Below are 24,501 nucleotides of genomic sequence, written 5' to 3'. Positions count from 1 at the left end.
TGGAGTCCTTGGTAGCCCTAAATTAGACTGCTAACTCTCTTCTGCATTCAGTTTCTTCTCTTGGGAATGTTCTCCTCTGCACTAGTTGCAAAGGCCCTGTGTATTTTCTTAAACTGCTGGTTAATGGATAATGGGTAGTTGGAGTCTTTTCTTCTGGGTCCTACCATGTCAATAAAAGTCTCCATCTTAGGCCACTAGGTCTCGTCTCTCTAGACCCACTCCAGAAACCTTCTTTTGTTAGGATCTCTACTTTGGGAGAAGGGTGGAAGTAAGTTGAAAGGCCCATTGCAAACCCACCCTGCCTCGGGCACAGTAGCCTTTGCTCCTAAAATTGTCCCTCGCCTTCAGAGTTGACACCCAAGTCGCCATCTTCCAGAATCAGGCTTGGCTGCATCTTCTCATTTAGCTGGCATGTTTTGTGGTCACGGCACAGAATGGATCACCTCCTTGTTTCTGACACCCACCATGCTTTATTTCACTGCCCCCGAAGCAGAAGGCTCGAGATGCCACAGCCAGGTGCCCATTGGCCCACTCACCCTCCCTAACAAGTAGAGCTACCGAAAACACAAATCTTGCTGGCACACACAGTCACTCAGGCCACATGGATGTGGTGTGGAGACACAGAAACTCTCAAAGGCTTCATTCAAAGCACAAACCCCTAACACATTCCACGCGGCTATAAGAAGGACATTAAGTATTCCTCTCTCCCGCTGAGTGAGCACCCAGCAGAGAGCCGTGAATATAAACAGCCCTCGAGTTGCCGATCTTATATTGTGTCGTTGATGAGCACACATGGTTCTTGAGCACGCAGCATGGGTGGTCCGCTGGGGGCTTATGGATCAAAGCCACGGGGTTTTGTGCTTTGCTCAGCCTCAGCCAGCTACTTCTGAGCACTTGACTAATTGCTCGTGAACTGCACGGTTAAGGGCCCCTTCTGAGTTTTTGACAAGAAAATGGCTACTTGTTTCCTCTCAGATGTCATAATAAATCTGCCCTTTACAAACCAGAGCGCCAGCGTGGCCACATGGATGAGTGAGTTTCAGATGACTCCCTTGGAAGCTCCCAGCCCACAGTATAACCTTGAGGGAGTCATGAGGCAGGTGTGTCTCCAGCCTCTCCCCGCCACCAGCTCAGTGCACCTGCCGTTAATTTGGGCGAGCGGGCCAGATCTGTACAGCTGCAGAAGATTAAAACAGAAGCAAACTTTGTCTACAAACAGAGCTCCTTCGTGCCTCGTGTTTTGTAATTTTGAGCCTTGTTGCTCAACATCACTCTTCCTCTCTTTGTATATGCAGAAACATCTTAAACTCGACATTCATTCTGCAAAGCAGGGTGCACTTCCTCAGGTTCCTGTTTGGGGTTTGACTATCCTGTAGTGTTTTGGGGTTTTCTGTTTGTTTGGGTTTTGGTGTCTTTTTTCCTTTTTTCTTGCGGGAATGAGAATCAGATTGAGGGCCTCACACATACTAGGTCAGTAATGCACCATAAATAAGTTAGACTTTTAGTGGCCTCACTATGTTTATTTATTATAGTATTTAATTTCAGGAGAGAGAATGAGTGTGGGTCTGGGGGAGCAGGGGTTCCAGAGATTAAAGGCTGGTTATTTTAAATGACCAAACTTGATTTTTTAATAAAAATTCAAATAGTGTGAGGATGGCACAAATGATGGCTTGACAACCTTCTTTGTCCGGTTTTCACCCCCTTGAAATGACCAGTGTTTCCCATATTTGCTCAATGTGCATAGATGCATTGACTCATATTTTTATAATTTGTAAACACACGGCTATATTCTTTATATGCTGTAGTGATAAATACCCACCCACACTCATGGATATGACATATTTCTAAGTTCTATATATGGTTACATCATTCTTTTTAGTAGTTGTCCAAGAATCTGCAATATAATCATAATCTATTTAATAATGTCCCTGTTGCTGGGGTCCCTCTCTCCACTTCCCCCCAACAACCTCTATCCCTTCCTCTCTCTTGCTCCTCTTATTTTATTAAGAAAAAGTGTACTTCTCTATAGCAGTGGAGCTAGTTGAGTTGCATGAGCTTTTGGGAAGATTGTTTGTTTACACAGTTCGTTCCCTGGGTTTCCATGTATCGTTGCCAATCTGCGCCTTGGCGGCCAAAAGCTAAACTGTAGCTTGTGGCCAAATGCAAACTTAACATCGAGGAATGGAAAATCTTGCAAAGTTTCTAAATGGTCAGGAAAGCTTTTAATTCCAAAACAGGTCTCTAGTTTCTGTTTTACAAAAAAAAAAAAAAAAAAAAATAGTGTGGAGCCATCTAATTTTGAAAATCGTGTTAAGTATGTACACCCCACACAGACAAAAATACAGTTTTTACATGGTGCGAAGCAGAGAGAAGCTGGGGTTTCTGGTATGGTAAATATCCTGATCCAAGCATTCTTCCGGCATGGTGTTCCTGCAAGGAACTGGCATCTCATGAAGGAGGACCTCTGCCTGTATTTTCTTTCTTTCTCTTTATAAGTTCGTGGCATATAGTAGACAATAAATATTAGTTGAGCCACATGGAGACATGTCCTCTGTCTTGCTTTGCTTCAAGAGCATGTCTGATATCTGTTTGATGTGGAGAAGATGCTTATGAGGCAGAGAAGGGCAAGGGTGAGCCAGGCCGGGAGTGAATCTGTGAGTGTTGGAGAGCAGAAGAACTGGGTGAGGCGGCCTGGCCTATTGATGGAGGCTAATCAGATCTCGAGGATGTTTATCTTGGACTTCAGAGCCACAAGAACCCTGCCGAAAGGGAAAGAACAGCCAAGTCATTGAATAGAGCCTTACCTGGAGTTGTTCTGGGACTATCCTGTCTTGCCCCTTTCACTGACTAATTTTGCTAAGGTTTTCTATGTATGTTTGTATATAAGTACACAAGTGTAGAAAGACCAGAAGTTGATGCTGGTATCTTCCTTAATCATGCTTCATGTTATATTTTAAGATATGCAGGCTGGTTTTATGTCAACCTGTCATAAACTAGAATCTTCAGAGAGGAGGGAGTCTCAGTTGAAGAAAAAGCCTCCATAAGGTCAGGCTGTAGGCAAGTCCGTAGGATATTTTCACAGTGATATATGTGAGAGAGCCCACTCCATTGGAGGAGGGCTGGTGGTACTGGGTTCTATAAGAAAGCAAGCAGAGAATCCATGAGAGCAAGCCAGTAAGCAGCACCCTTCCATGACCACTGCCTCAACTTCTGCCTCTAGGTTCCTGCCCTGCTTGAGTTCCTGCCCTTGCTGTTTATTGAGGATGAACTGTTAAATGGAAGTGTGAGTGAAATGAATCTTTTCCTCCCAAGTTACCTTTGGTCATGGTGCTTCATCACAGCAATAGAAACCCTAACTAGGACAATGGCTCTCACTGCATATTGGGCTGATTGGTTTAGCTAGAATGAGTGGCCAGCAAGCCCCAGGGATATTCCTGTCTCTACTTTCCCCACCCCAAACTGAGATTACATGGATGCTAGGATCTGAATTCAGATCCTCATGGTTAAACATCGTTCTCCCCAGAGCCCTTGATCTTATTACCATGTTTCCTTATAAAAAAAAAAAAAGCACATTCATGGCATTAGAAATGCCCTTGTGTTCTACCTTTGTCTATAATAAAGCAGTGAGGGTTGTGCACACACCTAAGTTTCCAACAGACCAACGAAGTCCAAATACTTTTATAAGCAATGAATCTTCTATTTTCATCCTCCCAAGTCTCTTGCTGAACTGAAGACGACATGTTCAAAGGTGTATAGTAATTTGTAGATAGACTAAGCAAATTGGAAACCCCATACTGATCCCAGTAGCTAGTCTGTCCCCCTTCAGAAAAAGACATTTCAATATATTATCTTTCTTTGAAGGCTCTTTATGGCTGAAACTTCCTAGAGAGGATATCCAAGGACTCATCTCATCCTTACCCATCATTCATCCTTCCTGTGCTGGGTGATTTTACTTGTTCCAATCTTGCATCCAGTCATACTTCCTAGGTCGGGAGAAGTGCAGGAGACAGGCAAGGCTGGGGCACAAAGGACTGGCTAAACGCAAAGGGCAAAATGCTTGCAGAGACCTCCACCCTCCTTGATTCAGACAATGAAGTCCTGGGACGTAAAGAACTGGAAGGAGTAATGGCTACTTGAAATAACTGTAGTTAAGGTCACAAAGGTTAGTACTGGCCTAACCAGCACATAAGTCAACTGCCCTAAGTCAACTGCCGAAATCTGTAAGAATTACGAGATCTTTTTAAATGAAGAGAAAGAAGGAAAAAAAAAAAAAACGATTTTCAAAATCCAAGTTTGAGTCTACTGTGAGTTTCCTAGGAAAGTCCAAAATTCAGAGATTAAAATGTGAGTGTGCAAGCCCGGCGGTGGTGGCGCACACCTTTAATCCCAGCACTCGGGAGGCAGAGGCAGATGGATCTCTGTAAGTTCAAGGCCAGCGTGGTCTACAGAGCAAGTTCTGGTACAGACTCCAAAGCTACAGAGAAACCCTGTCTCGAAAGAAATAAAAACAAACAAAAAACAAAAACAAACAAAACAAAACATTTCAATGTTAAATGTGAGTATGCTCTCCCATCATATGACTCACATTTTCTTGCTTTGAATTTGGATTTGTTCCTGATATCTGCAAATTTATTGGGCATATTTTGCCACCTTCCATAAAGCCCATCTTTTAATCTAAGAATTCAGAGAAGTGGCTGGGCTTCTCCACATCTGAAAGGAAAATCAAGAGCTCTTTGCAGCCGTAAGTCTAGAGAGACGTATGAGCCACTCAGTCCAGGTTTGAGACTACTGGCATAATTGCTGCTGAAGGGCCGGTGAGGAGACAGGGCCAATCATGGGAGTCATTTTTCTCTGAAGAGGCCATCCACTGCTCATCCAGACCAGCAAGCTCAAAAAGCAATTTCCTTGATCTGGTGGCCTTTCAGCCCTCACAACACAATAGCACCTGCAAATCAGAACTTCCTAATAAATGCTGCATCCTTTCTCCCCAAGAAAGAATCTTGAAAATATTAGCAAAAGAGGAGGAGGAAAAGGACAAGAAGAAGAGACGAATGCACAATATTCTACAAGAAACTACTGTGACTAAAACTTCAATTTCAATGTTTCTTTTAGCTCTGAACTTCCTCAAAAGATTGAGTTTACTTGATCTGGGCTGTGGTTGAGTGGCAAGCATTTATCTTGCATTGATTAAGCCCTGGGCATCACACACAACACACACACACACACACACACACACACACACACAAAAAAAAAAAAAAAAAAAAAAAAAAAAAACAAAAACTTCAGACTTAACAAAGGAAACGTAGGACATTTAGTCCTGTGACTAAAATCAGGTCAGAGGTCAGGATGACCATTATGAGCAGCTTTGGAAAATGAAGAAAGAAGTGTTCTTTTCCAGTATGAGTGCTGGGTTTTCATTCCTGAGGCCCTCTCTGTATATTCATATTCTATCCTCAACCACTTAGCAGAAGCTCAGCATTCTTATTTCAAAGTGTTTATGTGTGACTTTCTAATTTTAGCTTTATTAGATGATATCTGTTTGGGACTGATCTTTCTAGAAAGCAGTCCCCATCCCAGGTTTTCCTTTTTAAGTATTTCTTATTCTACAATCCAAACAAGAAAGGAAAGGGCTGCATAGTCTGTGAAACCCTTCTTGCACAGATATAATCTGCCCCCTAAGCTCAGGGAAGTTCTGCCTGCTCGGTCACCTAGAGCCAGCTGTCCTAATCAAAGGGCTCTAGCAGTCACTGGAAAAAAGGGAATAGCAGCTGAGGACAGGCTGACCATTGTCCCTGCAACTGGATTCCTTTCTTCATCCTTCTTCAAGCTTTTTCTTTTCCTGTACCTTTGCTGCAAGCCAAAGCCCTAGCTATCAGACCCATGGAAGAAAGCAACAACAATTGCTTTGAGACACCTCGGGTTTTCCACCACAAATGCGGGTCAATGCAATGACATTACTGAGAAGATGCCTCAGTCAGACACAATGAAATGTGAAAGTCACACAGAGAAGTATCTTCTTGTACACATTCCAGTATAAATGAGCAAGTTCTGTCTAGCTCTACCATGCTCTAGTTAACAGGCTTCAGAAGACTCTAGGGAAGGATGCGGGCTGAATGGCTTCTTGGGTTTTGTCAGATGCTAATATTTCATGGTCTTAAATATGTCCAACTGGGTACTGCTTGTGTTACCCATAGTCCTATTGGCCACTCAAATACCACAGGAAATCATCTGTTGGTGATTCTCAGGTTCGGTGCTGGCTGGTGGCTTTTGTAAAGTGAGACACTCATGTTCTGCCATTCCTGGCCTGCACTGACAGGTCGAACAGCTCCACTTAAAATTTTACCTCCTCCTGATTAGCCTTCCTATTGTCCCAGCAAGCTCTAGGAAAAGTGAGCTGACTTCGGATAGACAGAAAAGTGTGTATAATGCTTTAAGCAACTGTTTTGTTTACAGTCATGTGTCTAAGGTCTGAAATGGTCCCTGGCACAAGGTAGCTGCTCCGTCAATGCTGTTGAATGAGTAAATGAACACAACTCTTGCTCAGCATGCTGGAAGCAGCATCTTACACTGACAACATTACATGCTGGAAAGTCACCACAACTGATTCATGTCTCTGGTGCCACATTGACCCTTGCCCACTCTTTTACTTAAGGTGCCGGACTTTTGTCCTGTCTGCCTAACTCCTTTCCCACACTGATCCCATTCAAAGGTCTTCTTCTTTGAGTAAAAACCCAAATGTCATGTCCTCAATTCAGCGAATAACCATTTGTAATGAGTCTGATTTTCAAGATTTTCTGTTATCCACTGACAGCATCGGCAAACATAACCAAACAACTTTGTGAGTAGACTATTTCCTTGAGCTCAGGAGTCTATGGACACTTCTAAGGACAAGTGGCAGAAGAGAGCTCTCTCCATAATGACATTGTCTAACTAGTTCTAGGAAAGGTCTGATGCCCACATGAAAGGCATACACAGGGACTTTTGTAAAATGAACTTCACTATATTTGGAGTTATAGTAATGAAAACAATGTTCCTTTGATGTGATGTTGCATATCTTTAATCCAAGAACTCGGAATGAAGAGGTTTGAGCCTCCAATCAAAACAATGTATTAAATGTGTTTCATGATAGAACTTTTAACATCGACAAATGTATGTTGTTCTATATCATAATTATTCCCATCACTACCATCACCAAAGATCCAGGAAACACAGAGGATGACCTGGCTTACAAAGCTAAGTCAGGTCCTGCCATGGAACACTATGATTGGTTCCTAAAGGCTCAGGGAAATATTATTTCATCCTAGAGTGGTGGTATCCTAGAGATACTGGGACAGAGAAGGTAAAAGCCTTCTTTCTTACTGTGTTGGCCTTGTCAAAGAACTCAGTTCCTGGGGAGCTATCCAAGGTGCTGTCCGAAGCTGGTCTTCCTGAATCTCTTGTCATAGGATTGCCATGTCTGTAAGTCTATGTTAAGCTTTTCTCTGCTGTTTGGTTTAATCCATACCATCCTGAACATGTTCGATCTCATCTCTGTCTGCTTCTACACACACACACACACACACACACACACACACACACACACACATACATTTCCCCTTAAATCAGGGTCTCCCTATGTAGTCCTAGCTGGCCTAGAACTCAATATAGACCAGGAAGGCCTGAACTTACAGAGATCTATCTGCTTCTGTATCTCAAGTGCTGGAATTAAATGTGTGTGCCACCATGCCTGGCCTGTCTTTCCCTCATCCTGATTCTGCCCCATCTGACTGGCTATTGTCCTCTCTTAAGATTGATCATGTGTCTCTGATGCAAGATTTCTGTACCCACACCACATGCCAGCAGAATGGGAGAAATCAGAGTCAAGCAGCAAGAGAAGTTAAACTTCAAGAATATGATGCTCTTATTTTGCATTATTATAAACTGCCTGAATTATATACTGCCACTAAGATAATTTTCTAGTGAAAAATACCTAATTATACAAAGACTAAAAGGGAAAAAGAAAAGCAGTTTTCATATTTATGTTGCTCTCTTTAGGCATGTTTGTTAGAGGGAGTGAAACATTCAGCTATTGTTTTCAAGGTGAGTATTAAAACACACATTTGATATATAGACATCAGACCTTTGGAAACTTTTACCTAAAATTAAACTATAAAAATTATTTTGACTATCGCTGTTGATGCCACAGTCTAACAATTGGTACTAAGTTTTATTTTTTATTTTTTTGGTTTTTGAGACAAGGTTTCTCTATTGATTTGGAGCCTGTCCTGTAACTAGCTCTAGCAGACAAGGCTGGCCTTGAATTTACAGAGATCCATCTGCCTCTGTCTCCTGACTGCTGGGATTAAAGGCGTGTGCCACCACCACCTGGCAAGTTTTAATTTTTTTATATTAATATATACCATTTTATTATTTTTAAATGAGTTCATGTTCAAACACACTCTTGCCAAGCTTGCATTATCACACACTCTCAACATGATATACCTATAGAAATGAAGGTTTAAAATACCAAATTAAAATTATGTTGTTAGGAAAAATGAATTTTCTTGTTTAAAATTCTTGGGTCGGGTATTCTGTTGTAAGGGGCAGTCAGTCTTCGGTCCTACAGGGTACTGAAAAGTCTTCACCCACTAAACCCCAGTGGCATTCTTCACAATCCCTTCTCAGTGAATGAAGAAAGCCGTTTTAGAGTGGTACTTCAGAAGCCACTTAATTACACTGTTTACAGCACACTTAAAAGCCCTTTTTCTTCTTTTTCTTCTTCTTCTTCTTCTTCTTCTTCTTCTTCTTCTTCTTCTTCTTCTTCTTCTTCTTCTTCTTCTTCTCCCCCTCCTCCTTCCTCTTCCCCCTCCTCTTCCTCCTCTGCCTCCTCCACCTTCTTCTCCTCCCTCTTTCTCCTCCTCCTCATCTTCACCACTTCCAGCTTCTTGGTCTGTGTTTGAATCACTGTCTCCTTCATCATGAGTTTCCTTTTTGATATAGCTTTGTACTTCTCTTCATTTTCCATAACATTAAGGTCCATCTTGAAAACACTAAGAAGATCTTCTGGATCGTAGTCATCCTTCAAGCAGAGCACATTGGTAACCCGATCATCTTTCACTAAATCAAGTCCTTCCCAAATAACAGGGTAGTCCTTAAACCTGTCCTTCCGTATAGCATCTCTTTAATCAGGAGCTGAGTTCTTTGGTCAGTTTCAGTCACATGTAGAATGTTTCACAGGTGTTCAGAGAGAGTATTGAATCCTTTTGGTGACAACGGGGCAAACTTGAGTCCACACTCCTTAATGATGCCAATAGACACCTCAGTGTTGTCGTCTGCTGGTCTCTCCAGCAGCAAAGAGACATCTCCAGACACAGAACCTCCTGTGCCACATTGTGGTTAATAAGATGTGCCACACATTTTGAAGCAGTCAGGTAAAGTTGCTTATTATTCCTTTGATATCCTTTCCAGAAATTAAGAATTAGTCTCTTGAGGATTAATTCTCCAATCTGTGGGCATTTTGAGTTGATTTCAGTGTAAAGATGAGTAAAGAAAAAAATTAAAATTAAAATTTAAAAAAAAGATGGGTAAAGACTGGAGAAGCACTCTGTGCCTGCAGGACAGACCTGGACAGCAACCCTCTCCCTCTGACTAGGTTTTCTTGGAGGGGCTCTTGGATAATAGCACTTGTATTGGAGATGTTGACCTTGTTAATAAGACCATTCATTGATTTCTCCAGGGCCTCCCAGCTCATCCTCTGGTAGGCTAGACCATTTTTATCTGTGATCTGCTCCTGCGTCACCCTGAGTTCTGCAGGACGAATATATGCTCTTCTGGTTCAAGTGAGCAGTGGATCCTGCTCATCCTTCTTCCAGGACATGGGGTTGTCAGGGATCTTTTCCTATTCGCTTCTCTCTCTCTCTCTCTCTCTCTCTCTCTCTCTCTCTCTCTCTCTCTCTCTCTCTCTCTCTCTCTCTCTCTCTGCATTTTTCTTGGTCCCTACTTTGTGATTCCATGCTGTCATTGGAAGAATACCCTCTTCCTGACTGCTTACAGTCAGAGGGGCTGTAATCAGAGTAATCTCTATTCTGGGGGACCTTTCTTGTTCTGCATTCTGTCTTCTGGAGAGAGTTTTGATGGTATGAACTGCAGCTCTCCTTCTGCTGCCACCAGAGGAGTGTTTCTTGAGTGTCACACTTCATTTTCTGATGTCAGTTGACCAAATAAACTAGATTCCTCAAATTGGTTCAAGAAACACATATGCAATGGTCTGAGTTACCTGACGGGTTTTTTTTAATGTCTCCAGACACTACCTCTACTGAATCCTCAGACAGAATGATGGATGGCTCTATGAAAACTCAGACTGAATGCCAAGTTTTAATTTTTAAGAGACTCCTTTTTCTTTTAAAATTTGGAACAGGAAATTGATATTCAGTACAATATTTGCTCTAAAGTTTTCATTTTTATGTATTTATAATGTTTTATAGTACAATAAAATGCTTTTATATACATTCATTAAAAATACCACTATAATATGTACATTGTCCATGAGGAAAAGTAAATGTACATGAACTTAAGGCACAGTGGGAACATATCAAATTCTCTACAGCTGAAAATGTGGGTGCCTGTCTCCTGAACGTCATTTACAACGATCATTCTATCTTGAGAAAGCAAAGGGGAAAACAGCTGAGAGAGGTATGCCCTTAATCTCAGCACTGGGTAGACAAAGACGGGAGGCTAACAAGTTCTAGGCCAGTCTGGGATACATACCAGCAATATTTTTTACTCTGTGTTAGGAGTTGATCAGAAGACCTTTTCTCAAACAAAGGAGAGAAGAGGGAAAGAGTAGGGGGAAAGAGGGTAGAGGGAGAGAAAAGAGCAGAGTAGGGGAGGAGGAAGGAGAGGAGAGGAGGGGAAGGAAACCTCTGTGCAGAACGTACTCTGTTTCCAGTCTGCTGAGCATGGCCAGAGGTGTTTGTCTTGGCACCTAAGGTGGAGCTAATGACTCCGCAGAATAATTTTCACTCTGTCCCCAGCCCTCGTCTGACCAATGACCTGCATCTCTAAGACAGTTCTTAAGATTAGTGACACATATCATAGCCACTAACATTTTTTTCTGGCTGTGGAAAGTTAATAAACCCTCCAGGGACTACATTCTTGGCCTTGTCTTCTGATCAACTGCTAACATAGAGTACAAAATATTAACCAGACATGACATTCCCACTGGGCTCCAACTGAGCTTTGATTCAACTTGGACTCAGTATCAACAGAACTGGAATGGTCAGCTAACCCATTTTAACAGCAGGACACATTATTCCCTCAGAACTCTCTAAGACAGCCTGGAATACAATACAGATCAGAGGAGAATTAGTCCCATAGAATGGAGGTCTAGGAGCCTGGATATCTGTGACTGTCATACCACTTGAGGCTCTTTCTCTGACCAAGAACTGCCGATTGCCCAGTTCTCTTATTTTCCAGAAAGGAAAATCAAGGCTTGGAGATGTTAACCCACTGCTCACACTCACACAGTAAGTGTGGGCAAAAGGAAGACAGGAGGCTGGGCACAGGACCACTTTCCACAGTGCTTCCACCCAGTTTACAGCAGCTGTCTGTCCTCCTCCCAGTTCCTGTTGTTGAAGCCTGAATCATGAAGACTTCTGTCCTAACAAAGCTCTGGATTTTTTTCTCCAAACTGAAATGCTTCTAACTCAAACTGGTGTAAACTAAATGAAGACTTTATCATTTAACATAAATCAAAAGCTTGGTTGGATCTGACTTCAAGTCCTGTAGGGGATTAAAGATGCTATCTGGTTTGAGTTCCCTTTCTCTGTGTCTCTCATCCCCGTCTTCGGTTGTGCTATCTTCATCCTTGAGAGAGCTTCCTCATGGACTCCAGCTGGTGGAGGCAGCCAACCTTAAAAGCTGGTAGTCATCATAGAAAGAAAGCTGCTTTCTCTTAGAAGCTTATGAAATTCTTCCTACAAGCCACACTTACCTGGGTTGTTATTGCGGGACAAGTCACTGTAGCAAAATGAATTGATAATCTGACATAGCCATCCTCAGATGAGTTAGAAAGAGACTTGAACTAGTAATATATTATAGTACAGAGAGGTGGCAAGACCCTGAAGGTAGTATAGAACTGCAGGAAACTCAGCAAAATAGATTGGTATTATCATGACTTAATAGACATGAAATCTAGGTTCTTGTTTTGTTGACACAAAATACTGTACTAGGTCCATGCATTGTACTAAATATTTACATACATCCCTATGAGGACATGTTATGATCCAAGTCATGACATCCATGAACATGAAATGTCCTACTTGTTTCAGTTCTTCAAGCAAGCACCCCCATCCTATTCATTCATTACAAGACCCCAGATTTTATATATATTTGGATTTTTTTATCTTAGATTATCTTTGTATTCTAAAAGACTGGATGACCATGTGGTTTACATCCTTGGAGGGATTGGCAGGAGAATTCAGGAAATTACAAGTAGCATTAATCTTGGACAAATGATAAACTGTAGATCACTACAATACCCATAAAAATATCTAATTAATTTCCAATTTTCTTAATAAAAATTTTATAAATAATACTGAAGGACTTACTACCCAGTGGCAAAATAGGTCAAGAATATCACACAATGGGAATATCAATTATCAACGACTTTTATATCTGTGAAAAATGTTCTACTCCACATAACAAAAAATCACATGATAGAATCATTAAAATTCCATTTTAATTTACTGGACAAATCCCCATTATTCTGATGAATGCTAAAATTGATTTGGATCCTATGTATTGCCACTAGAAAAAAAGACACATCTTCAAGAAGAAACATTTGGTACCCCTTTACCAAAATGAGAAAAAAATATCTATTTCTTTTAATTCTGTAGTGCCATTTCTAGAAGTCTCTTCCATAGCTGTGTATACTTTGAAGTCTGTGCTTAGTCATAAATAGAAAATAATCACCATAATTCTTTTAAAAGCAAATCATGTGGGGATATGTTCATCACTAGGGCAACGATTAGTTAAAGATGATGCTTCTCATCAGAGAGAAAGCTATGTGGGAGTTACACACACACACACACACACACACACATATGTTATCTATATATCTATATCTATATATGGATAGAGCTCCATGGTAAAACTACACACATCATCCCTCAATTCTGGGACAATTCTTTCAATGAAGCTTTAGATTTGAGGGTCTCTGTAGGTGCTACCAGGTCAAGTGAACTGAAACTGTGACCCTTTCTCTTCCCTTTCTTGCTCTCTGAGATGAGTCCTTAGGATGTGAGTCTTCTGGACCAAGCCGAGGCAGGTCCAGGAGATAGAAAGAATGTGTCTGGTTTTGATCTGCAGCAAGCACAGTAAATAGTTAGATAGATTTATAGATGGATGACAGACGAAAAGAATCTTTACAGTATATTCAAAGAAAAGTGGCACATAAAGGGTGTTTTAACCCTTATATGAAGGTTCAAAATCTATAGTTGTATTAGCTACTTTTCTATTGCTATGAAGAAACACCATGGCCAAGGCAACTTACGGAAGAAAGCACTTACTTGGCCTGATGGTTCTGGACGGTTATGCTCCTAATGGCAGAGTGAAGGCATGTTGGCAGGAGTAGGAACGGAGGGCTCATGTTTTCGACTGAAATCAGGAAGCAGAGGGAGCAACTAGAAATGGTGGTGATATTTTAAACATCCAAAGCCCATCTCCAGTGACATACTTCCTCTAACAAGGCCATCTCTCCTAAAACTACCCAAACATCACCATCAAATGGGAAGCAAGTATTCAGACATCTGAGACTGGGGTGGGGGGATATTCTTATTCAAATCACTACAAAGGTTCTGTGTATTTGTATATAAATAAAGCAACTCTGACATAATGTCCCAGAATTTCAGGAGAAAAGACCTAGTTGATTGTCTTATATTTTTAAATTGTGCACCATTTTGCATTAATTTAAAAATAATAAACCTTGACTCCATACATAGTATGGTTCTGGAGCCCTGGGAGATACCACTCCAGTCATTCTTTATACATGGGCATGACACAAAATGTATGCGTGTGCACGTGCAAGCGTGCACACACACACACACACACACACACACACACAGCCTTGGCTTTTTCCAGAGAAAGAATCAGGCTAAGACCAAGGGTTGCAGGATGCCCTGTTAAATCTGAACTACAAATAATCAACAAACAAAGTTTCCTAAGGTCAGTGTGTGCCATGCAATATTTAGAACACACGTCAGTAGTTCCAACTGCTCTGTCTGGCCATGTGAGTGAATCTGGAGCCCACTGCTCATTAGGCAGAGTGCAGTGTCCAAGCCAGGCTTCTGCAATCTGTCAAATGAAAAACAAAAGTGTCCAGCTTTTTCATGGGGTTGATGGGAGGCACAAGTCAGCTCCAGTGCTTTGTAAATAGTTAGCTGAGTAAAAACATGTTTCTGTCAGTGTGTCAGTATCGAAATTCAAACCACTTACTGAAACCTGATTTCTTCTACTCTACTTCTATTTTGGTGTTTTAGAAGTCTTAGATTCATATATATACCCACATATTTCTCTCCATAAAAAGCAAGCAATGCTTCTAAAATAGGGAACACATCATGAAATATAGCAAGAACTTCATTTTTCGTTGTTCATTCCCCTTGCACTGAAATTCATAAAGGGGTCTGCCATTTAATTAGTTTATCACATGCTTATTAAACACCTGCTGTGTGCCACACCTTGGAGCTAGGGGTGAATAAAACAGATACAGTTGACCGTATCTGAGTGTGTGGTGTGGCTGAGGTCTGGCTGGGAAAGCAAACCATTAAAAAGAACACTTCTCCTGCTGGGTCACTTCGGAATCACCCAGAAGGTGTCTGCGTGTCCTGCAGGCCTTGTCTCCTTTAGTGATGCTGAGGCCCATGGGGTTGAAAGCTGGTGGATCCAGCCTGCCTTGTATGGAAGGGCTTCCATGGAGCAGGAGTGCCTTCCTCAACCTGTGCCAATTAGACAAAAAGTGGACACTAGGGGCAAGACGCAGCACTAAGCCTCGAGTTCTGAGAAGATCTAAGATAGAAGTTGCCAAACCACCACCAGATTCAGATTCAGATCCTACACTAGGGACTTGGGAGGAAACAGAATCGGTAGGTAAAATTGTGCTTAACATCAAAGGTCTGTATAACTGTTGGCCCCGCCTGATCATACCGGAGGCTTGTCTTTGCATTGTCAATGAATGGACTACTGCATTTGCTTGTGCTTTTAAAAAGTTGTTAAACTATGACTCTAGATCAAAATGCTCACTTACCAGGTACTGCATGGTATCTTTTTTTTTCTTTCTAATATTATGTTTCCATCATATCTTCTTGTATGTGTGTTATGATACATGTGCTTGTGTCTTAGTTAGGGTTTACTATTGCTGTGAGGAGACACCATGACCACGGGTAACATTTAATTGAGGAGGCTTGCTTACAGTTCAGAGGTTCAGTCCATCATGTTGGGGGGCAGGGCAGTTTGCAGACATGCATGGTACTGGAGAAATAGTTGAGCATCCTACATCTTGCAGGCAACGGGAAGTTGACTGATTCACTGGGCAGTATCCTGAGCATAAGGAACCTCAAAGCCCACCCCTGTGGTGACACACTTCCTCCAACAAAGCCACACCTCCTAATGGTGCCACTTCCTGTGAGGTTATGGGGCCCAAATTCATTCAAATTACCACAGCTTGTATGTGGATATGTATGTGCATTTGTGTAATGTAAGTGCAGACTTGCATAGGTTCCACTGTGCATGTGTAAAGGTCAGGGATTGGTTCTATGAAGGTTTCTTTGTTGTTGTTCCCTATCGCATATATCAGGCTAGCTGGCATTCAGAGTTCCAGGCATTCTCCAGTCTTCCATGTCACTGTAGGAGCACCAGCTGACAGACATGTACTTCTGCTCCCAGCTTTTACATGGCTCTAGGAATGTGAACCCAGGACCCCAGGTTGGCACACAAACATTTTACCCTCTGACTCATTTAAGCTCTGTTTATCCAATCTTCCATCTTCTATACAGCACAACAAGATGCAACATGTTGACCTCTGTGTACTTTTTAAATAGTGTATTCTTCTTAATCCTTCTTCATCTTATTCTTTATAATACACATGACGCAGAACTTGAAATACAAAATTGTAAAGACTTTAATATCTTTATGTATGCATGTGTATACCAATGCACACACGCATATATTTGTGTATGTTCAGATACATTTGTTTGTACATGCCACAGTGAAGTCTTCATAGGCATGCCCATTTTCTTCTGGTCTGAATGAAGCTGAAATGTACATAGCTTCATTTGATAAAGCGTCTTATATAATTTAAGAGCAAAACTATTCAGTTGTGTTCTCTGTCATATTACTAGGCAGTCTATCTATGTTATTGTCTATTATCTACCAGTCTCCTATCTTAATAAAGAACATGTTTTTCATAGAGGCAGGATGCCTTTTCCCTTCCCAATACACTTGTGAGAACTGTCAGTGAGTCAGGTTACCCATTGTCCTTGACATCATCGCTGTTCACATTTATCTTGTTTCTCTTTATTTCTTTGTTTTCTTTTTGAGCCACAGTCCCTCTAGAGAGCTCAAACTGACCTTGAATTCATGATCAGTCTCCCTACTGCTGGGATTAGAGGGATTAGACACCAGGTCCAGCTCTTTTATGTTAACTGAAGGAGCATGTCAATATTTCCAAGGAACATCTTCTAGAAACTCTTCCAAGAGCGGGTGCCTAGCAATGCAAATATTCTCGTTTAGTGGAAGCCTCTTTTAGTTTTCCAAGCTTTGTAAAGCTGAGTTCCCTTTCCAACAGCCTCATGACCTTTCCCTGTGGGTTCATCACTTGGTTTCCTGTTGGTAGTTGCTAAGGTAAACTTCTCTTTCAGAACTGCCTCTGAGGGCAGCAGGGTTTAACCACACCCTGCATAGCCCTAAAGAAAAGTGCAGACAGACATCTGGGTGGCAGCTTCCAGTGTTGGCCACTGTTTACATTGGAGATTGCTGCTGGCGATCTCCTCAAGCACTCATAACATTCTGTAATCTTTTGACACAGCTTTTGCAGTGTTAGCTACAATGAGGTTTCCCTGATGTCAGGGGGAATGGCAACGTCCTTGGAGACAGCTGTGTGGTGCTGCCCCTGTCACTGCTCCACGGAGTGTTTCGTAACAACGCCTCCAAACTGGGAGTTTGATAAAAACCATTGCTCTCTTTAACCGGGAATGTCACACGCCCGATGGCCTTCCGAATACTTCCCACAAGCTCTACGCTCCAGCAAAGCAAAGAATTGTTCCATTTTGCACTTCTTTGCATATCTCAGTGCCGTGGGGTTAGTGTTTCAAAAAGTATTAGCGGTAGGGGCATATGTGAAAGTAGTTAAGTGTGGCGTGAGTCACTGGTGAAGATCCTAGCTGCCATCAAATGTCATATTTCCCGGAGTGAAGTTTAGGAATAACAGTAAGGGAGAAATTACTAAGAAATTTGAAACTAATGAGAGAGCTCCATAGTGAAAGGAATTTTCATGTGTCTTTATACAAAAATAATAAAGAAAACCTACTGTCAGGAGGGAGTTTGTTTATTTACTTAAAAACGGAGAATACAAAGCTACTAAGAGCTAAGCAGATCTGCTGTGTGCCCTTAAATGTGAAAAGTCGTAATGAGAAGGGTAGACAAGGAACTAGACAAATGTAAATGGGTGCTAAAAGAGCTTAGAAGAGACTTCCAGTACTGTAGGTGGAGGTTAGCAAGGAGTGGTACATTGCACCGCTATCCACAGTGCCTCTGTCAAGACTGGAGTTTAATCAAGTGTCCATGGCCACTACAAAGTCCTTTCCGTATGCAGAGAGGATATGGCTGTAGCCCTGTGTGGGGGTTAAAAAGGAAACGTGTACACTATAATTTTGTTTTGCTCTTTAAATGCAGGTTCCCCTTTTCTCCTGGTGCAAAACTGTGTTTGAGATTTCCCACATAAGAACACTTTGCTATGCTAGACTTTGTTCTGGGAGGAGTTTCTTAGCAATGGGTACCCACATAGAGCTGCAAGGTCTGGTCACGCCTTCTCAATTATAGGCCACTCTGCCTGTTCCACTTTAGGAGTGGACTACCTATAAAGAGGTGGTGCCAACTAACCTCCTCAGAATGTTGCTTTCTCTGGAGTGTTGGGTATCAGTTAATACCTCTTAAATCACATTCTCTGCACAAAGGTAAATCAAGAGCCAAGGGGTTCCTGTACTTTCACTAACTCAGAGTGAGGGACCTCAGATGGCAGCAAGGGAGCAGAGAAGCCATTCCCGTTGAAAACATACTGGGAAGGGTTTTAAAGCCATGAAAAGCCCTAAGGAGTGACCCTTGCTATCCAACAGAGGCCTGAGGCCCAGTGGACTGACTATTTTTTTTATCAGATAGCATGGAGTAATGTGTTGTTCAGCAGTTAAGAGTTCAAATCTTTTGTGGGAAATGACCTACACCAAAAACTTACCCTGCAGCCTTCTTCTCAGTGTCTGGAGTACAACATCACCAGCCTGGCTCAACAGGCTGAAACCTGGGGATGCCGCCACTGATGGCCTTGTGTCGAGGGACTCTGTAACCCTTCATGCACCTAATGTCATGGGTCTAGCACTGGTTACAGTTCAGTAGATTTATTGATGATTATGAATCTGGTTGAGAAAATTGAATATTAATAATCTCAAGTGTTTACTAGAGTTTCTTCAACATTTAAAGAGTGCTATCCCAATTATTTTCAGATAACAAAATCAACTAGGTTATTTTAGTTTTAGTTATGTGTATAGGGACATGTACAAATGATTGTAGGTACCCAAGGAGGCCAGGGCGTCAGATCTTTTGAAACTGGAGCTACAGGCACCTGTGAGTTGCCCAGCCTGAGGGCTGGGAACAGAACTCATGCTCACTAAAAGAGCAATATACGCTCTTCACTCCTCTTAACCATCTCCATATTGACAAACATTTTTGAGAACCCCTACGTACAGAATTTTCTATACAGATTCATAAATTGATGTTTTTGACAAACTTCTTATATGCCAAAGTAGTCACAGCTCTTTCAAATGTAAGTTTATGACTTGTACAGATTAGGATGCACGTGTGTGGAGGAAGGAGCCCATCTCCGCAATGGGAATCTGGTTCCTCGCAGAGAGGAATGTTTGCTACATGGTTTGAAGGCATTGCTGTCCAGAATGCTCTGGTCAGCTGGTGGCCCCAGAGATGACTGTTTGATGCAGAGCACAACTGGGCAGTGGGACGGACAGATAGGAAGAAGTCAGCATGAGAAAAAGCTGTGCACACAGTAGCGGCGAAGCACTAGGCCGAATTGGTCTAGCTGCAAAGGCAGAAAGGGTCTTCTGTGCAGTGACAGAGGTTGGTATCAGGTCAGAAGAGTAGGTCCATCACAGCAGCAGGATAAAGGGTAGCTAGTATCAGAGAGTTCTGGCATAAGATGACAACGAGGATGCTAGGCGTCCAAAACATCTTACTGACTGGTAACTGGGGAGATAAGGACTAACATTTATTAAGATCTTGGCAATATGCTAATTACTATACGATATGATCTTGTTTAACCTTCTTAAAAATGATACAGAATCAGTGATTTAGCATCCCCATTTTACCAGTGGAAAAAGTGAATCTCAAATGCTATAATTAACTTGCCCCAAAATGACAGCATTTCTAAATAGTGTGGCTAGAATCTGAACCAAATTCTGGCTGACATGTCTACTCCATTTGACCACTCTATACCTTCTGTTAGGCAGGGTGTGATCCAGGGAGAAAGGGTACCATGAAATCAGGGAAGAATAGCGTAGTCCAAATTCAGGGGCTAGACTACAGGCTCGTGGAGGAAGCTGACAAAGAAGTAAGCAAAGAAGCAAAACTATACACACAAACAACAAAGAATAGACTCTGTAGCTTGCATTTGTATGTCCATGAATGTGTATATGGAACCAAAGCAACCAGAGGAAAAGAGGCTGTCAGTCTGAAAGTGGAGGGGTGTAGGAAGGGTGGAGGGAGAAGGCATGGGAAGGGGCAAATGAAGGAAAGAGGAGTGATGTAATTACATTTCAATTTAAAATGCATTTTAAAAAATAAAAAATAAATCCAAGGAAACGCCTTTGTCTTATAGAGGAAGAATCCTAAGAGCTCAGCAAGAAAGAAGTGGAAGCAGTGTTGTCAGGTCTAGCTTACAAGATTTGAGGCAGTCTCCCAGGAGGAAGCTGGCCTTGTCTTTAGATGGCACTAGATAGGAACCAGCTGGGAGGTGAAGAACTTGCTGAGGATGGAAAAGGAGGAGCCTCCCACCGCAGAGGGCACAGGTGTTGGACTTGACATCAAAGGAATAGTTGCTTTAAAAAAAAAAAAAAAAAAAAAAAAAAAAGAAGCGAGAGGAAGGTTTTCTCACAGCAGCCCTAAACAAATGTTCAGCTGATCTGCTACCTGAACAAACGCTCTGCTCAGAGCCTAAAGAAAATAAGAATGCCGTACAAACTTCCCACTCTCTGGAAAAACTAAGGGACTTACAACTCAATAGTAAATGACAAATAACCCAACTTTTTAATAGAAAGGGGATTTGAATATATTTGTTCACAAAGAAGGCATACAAATGGCCCGTAAACACAGGAAAGATGGTCTACATCGTAAGTCATTAGACAAACACAAGACAAAGGCATACTTAGACACCACTGTTTATTTACCAGGATGTCTAATAAGAAAGAGGGATAATAGCAGGCATCGATAGTTCTATCCGTAGACAAGAAATAGGACCCACGCACTGCAGCCACACGAAAATTTCTGGCAGTTCCTCCAAAAGCTAAACATAGTCACCATATGCGCTAACGAGCAGCTAACGAAGGTCTCGTCAGTGAGAGAGACTTGAATGTTCATCTACTGAAAACTCACGTGCGTGCTCATAATAGCATCCCTGCTCATCACAATCAAAAGAGAGAGTAGCCCAAACATCAGTCAGCAGGCGACTTCAAGACGCAAAGTAGGACTTTGTGTTAAGAAGGAATGAAATTCTAACTCAGGTGAACTTCAAAGGCATCTGAGAAGTCAACCATACACATATAATACTCTGCTTTCAAGTCATTCCCAGAACAGGCAAACCATGGTCTCCAGGGGCGGCTGAGAGGAGGGTGAAGAACCTGTGAATGAGCTGAGAAACTTGGCTTGAGTGGCACAACTCTTCTAGAATCACATAACAATGAGATAGCTGCACAACCTTGGGAACGCACTGAGAACCACTGGACTGTATCAGAAGGGTAGATTCTTTGGTGAGTGAACTCACCAAACGTTGTAACGTTAGATTGCTGATGTCAGTCTACCCAGTGCGGAATAAATCATGTATGTTTTTTCACTTCGTGGTATGTTTCTCTTTAATAAAGTAGATTTACAGGAATTTTGCTAGTTATAGTATGGGAAAAATCACTTGCTCATTCTATATTTGATTTCACAAATTTCCTCTAAATATATCACATTCCTTCTAGTTTCATTTAGCTGTAACATGGCCACAAAATACAGTGTTTCTTTGAAACCCCAAGTCGAGGTTACAAGCAGCATCTACCCAAGTGTGGACTCAGACTGGCTGGTAATGGCTCCATGGGACTCTGTGTTTAAAAAGATTCTGAGGCTGGATCCAGGCTGGGTGGGAAAAGTGGACTCAGTGATTGAGTGCAGTATCTTGGACTAGGTGGTGATGGTTAAGGTAGGAGCATTTGAGTTAGTTAAATTAGGAAAGTGCATTGCTCTACTGGGTAGACAAGCCTGGAAACAGCTAGCAGACGTATCCACACAGAGTGTCCCAGAGCTGAATTTGAGGTCTGTAATATAAATGTGCAATCTCGACATTTTGAAATAGTCAATATTTATGGACGAGATGTCAAAAAAATCACTCAATAAACAACATCAACTTTTATCAGACAGTATAATATCAATGTATTTTGAATAATGCATTTTATGCAGTGTATGCTTCAAAGGCTCTTAACAAGAAATCATTAGCATATGCTTACGGGGAATTACAAAGTGAGAAAGAATGTCAAGACAGATGGGGGAGGTAGTCTTCCATGGGTGAATGATAGACTTACCAAGGGCTACACTCTTGAAGAAAACTCTCTCTCCCTCTCCCTGCAGCTACTATAACTGCTGACCACTCCATGACTAGGAGTAGGGTTGTGTGCTCAACTCCCCACTCAATACTGGAATTTGGTCTTGCTTAGGCTTGCTTGCATGGGTTTGAGCAAGCTATTGCAACCCCTGGGAGTTCCTATGTAGAGCTGTCCCGCTGTGTCCAGAAGATAATATTTCCTTGCAGTCATTCAGCTACTCTGGCTCTTATCCTCTTTCTACTCCTTCATCTACAATGATCCCTAAGCCTTGCGAGGGAGGAGAGTTTGGTATATATGTTCTTTTTAGAGCTGAGCGTTCTGCAGGCTTTATTCTCTGCACCCTGGCCAGCTGTGGGCCACTCTATTAACCACTGCCCACTACCTTTTTGACATAAAGTCTTACTGGTCCCAAGCTTGTCATCATCCTGCCTGATCCTGTATGTGCCAGGAATTAAGAGATGTGCATCACCATGCCCAAGTCAACACAGGCTTTTTAACAGTTCTCACCAAAAAGTACAGATATCCCCTATTGTTCGGGGCTATAAACCTGCCATTACACACATTCACTGATGTGTGAGTTCTTCTTAGATTCATCTCTTCCCTCCCGATCATGCTATAGGAACCCATGATGCACTTTCTGCAACAGGCAGAAGGTGCCCAGCTCACATGGGCAGAACACTAGAGCTGGCCCTGGTGGTGTAAGTACAGGTGAGCTGGACCTGAGGACCTAACGGCAGGAGAACTGGACCCCAGCCCCTTGCTGCAGGCTGCTTTGGGTAAGCTAGCCAAACAGTGCCGGAGAGCTCACGAGGGTAATGAGGATGAGGGAAAGCAGGCAAGCTGACCAACCTAGCTACCATCCCAGGCCCAGAACCAGAGCTTAGCGTTAGCTCACCACCAACATCCACCTCATCAATAAACTGTTGGTGCATGAGAAGGAGATGAACCTACAGATCCAAAACTGCAGGATCTCCATGACACAGGACAATAGGATATCCAAGAGGAGCCCCACAGAGAGCCCATTATCGATAGTGTAGCAGAAGCCAGAGGCCTCAAACCAGACCAGTACTCACAGCAATGAACACTTACAAGTAAAGATGAATGGACTAAGGGGTAAACTGTGTGACCCAACAGGGCACACTACAGCTTCCATGATGAGATTCTTCTCCTTTTTGTTTTGTTTTGGCTTGGTTGGTTTTCTTTTTTAATTTTGTTTGGTTTTGGTGGGAATATTGCAAGGGCAGAGGCTGGAAGTGAAGGGACAGAGTTCATGATGCATAATGTGAAATCCACAAAGAATCAATAAGTTAAAAGGATTTTTTTAAAATTGAATCTTGAATCCCTTGCAGGTTCTCTAATGTTACCATTACTCAGGAACAGCTTCTTACTAAACTTAGCAGTACCTGGTGATAAGAACATGTCTAGCCGGATAATAGTTTTGTGTCTTTATAGAATGTAATTACGGTAGCAAAATTAAAACTATCATCAAAAGGTAGAGCTTGATATTGGTGGTAATTGTCTTCAATATAAAAAGGCATTTAACTAAATATTTAAAAAAAAAAAAAGAAAGAAAGAAAGAAAGAAAGAAGTGCCTAGAGAATGAGTCCCATTTCTTCGGAGGGGAAGTGACCCACCAGATGACTCCAGACGTAAGTTAGAAAACTTCAGCTTCAAGTCTCGAGCTTTCTCTTCTGGAATGTGGGAAGAAAGGAAAGAGATGAGGCAGAAGAAACTGGGAAATGCCCAGGGGAGCTAGCCTCTGCAATAGCAACTTTGGGATTATCATGAATGCTGGCTCATGCCCCATTTCCACCTCTTCACTTCCACAGGAAACACTCTCCACACCCCACGCCCCACGCCCCACGCCCCACGCCCCATGCCCCGTATCTATCTTAGTTATGGTTTCTGTGGGTGTCATAAAGACGAAGACCAAAAGCAATCGGGGGTCAGGAGCGAAAAGATTAATTTCAGCTTTCCACTTTCAGATCAGGTCCATCACTGCGGGAAGCCACGGCGGGAACAAAAGATAGGGATCTGGAAGCCGGGACTGCAGAAGAGCCCATGGGGCAGTGCTGTTTTACCAGCTTGCTTCTCCTAGCTTGCTCGGTTTGTTTTCTTACAAACCCTAGGACAACCCTTCCAAGGATGGTGTTTCCTGAAGTGGGCTAGGCCCACCCACATCACCAGTCATTCAAGAAAATGTCTCCACAGGACGGGAGACCATCAGATAGGGGCATTTTCTCATTGGAAATTTCCTTCTTCTCAGATGACTCTAGCTTGTCTCGAGGTGACAAAAACCTAACCCCGCACATTACCCCATCCACACTCCGCTTAGCTACCTGCCAACCGAGATGCCCCTGAACAGAGTTGGGGAAACGGGGTGGCACTTACA

The 24,501-nt window shown here is 42.3% G+C and overlaps 1 protein-coding gene and 1 pseudogene across 2 annotated transcripts in view; one reads left to right on the top strand and one right to left on the bottom strand.

Moving 5' to 3' along the window:
* Positions 1-24,501, top strand: part of Mamdc2 (MAM domain containing 2) — a 135,212-nt gene that overhangs the window by 44,627 nt on the left and 66,084 nt on the right. The window lies entirely within an intron of this gene.
* LOC119819427 lies at positions 8,774-10,178 on the bottom strand (annotated as a pseudogene).

Source organism: Arvicola amphibius, chromosome 1 (assembly GCF_903992535.2).
Source record: "Arvicola amphibius chromosome 1, mArvAmp1.2, whole genome shotgun sequence".
Lineage (NCBI taxonomy): Eukaryota > Metazoa > Chordata > Mammalia > Rodentia > Cricetidae > Arvicola > Arvicola amphibius.
This window is presented reverse-complemented; position numbering and strand designations above follow the sequence as displayed.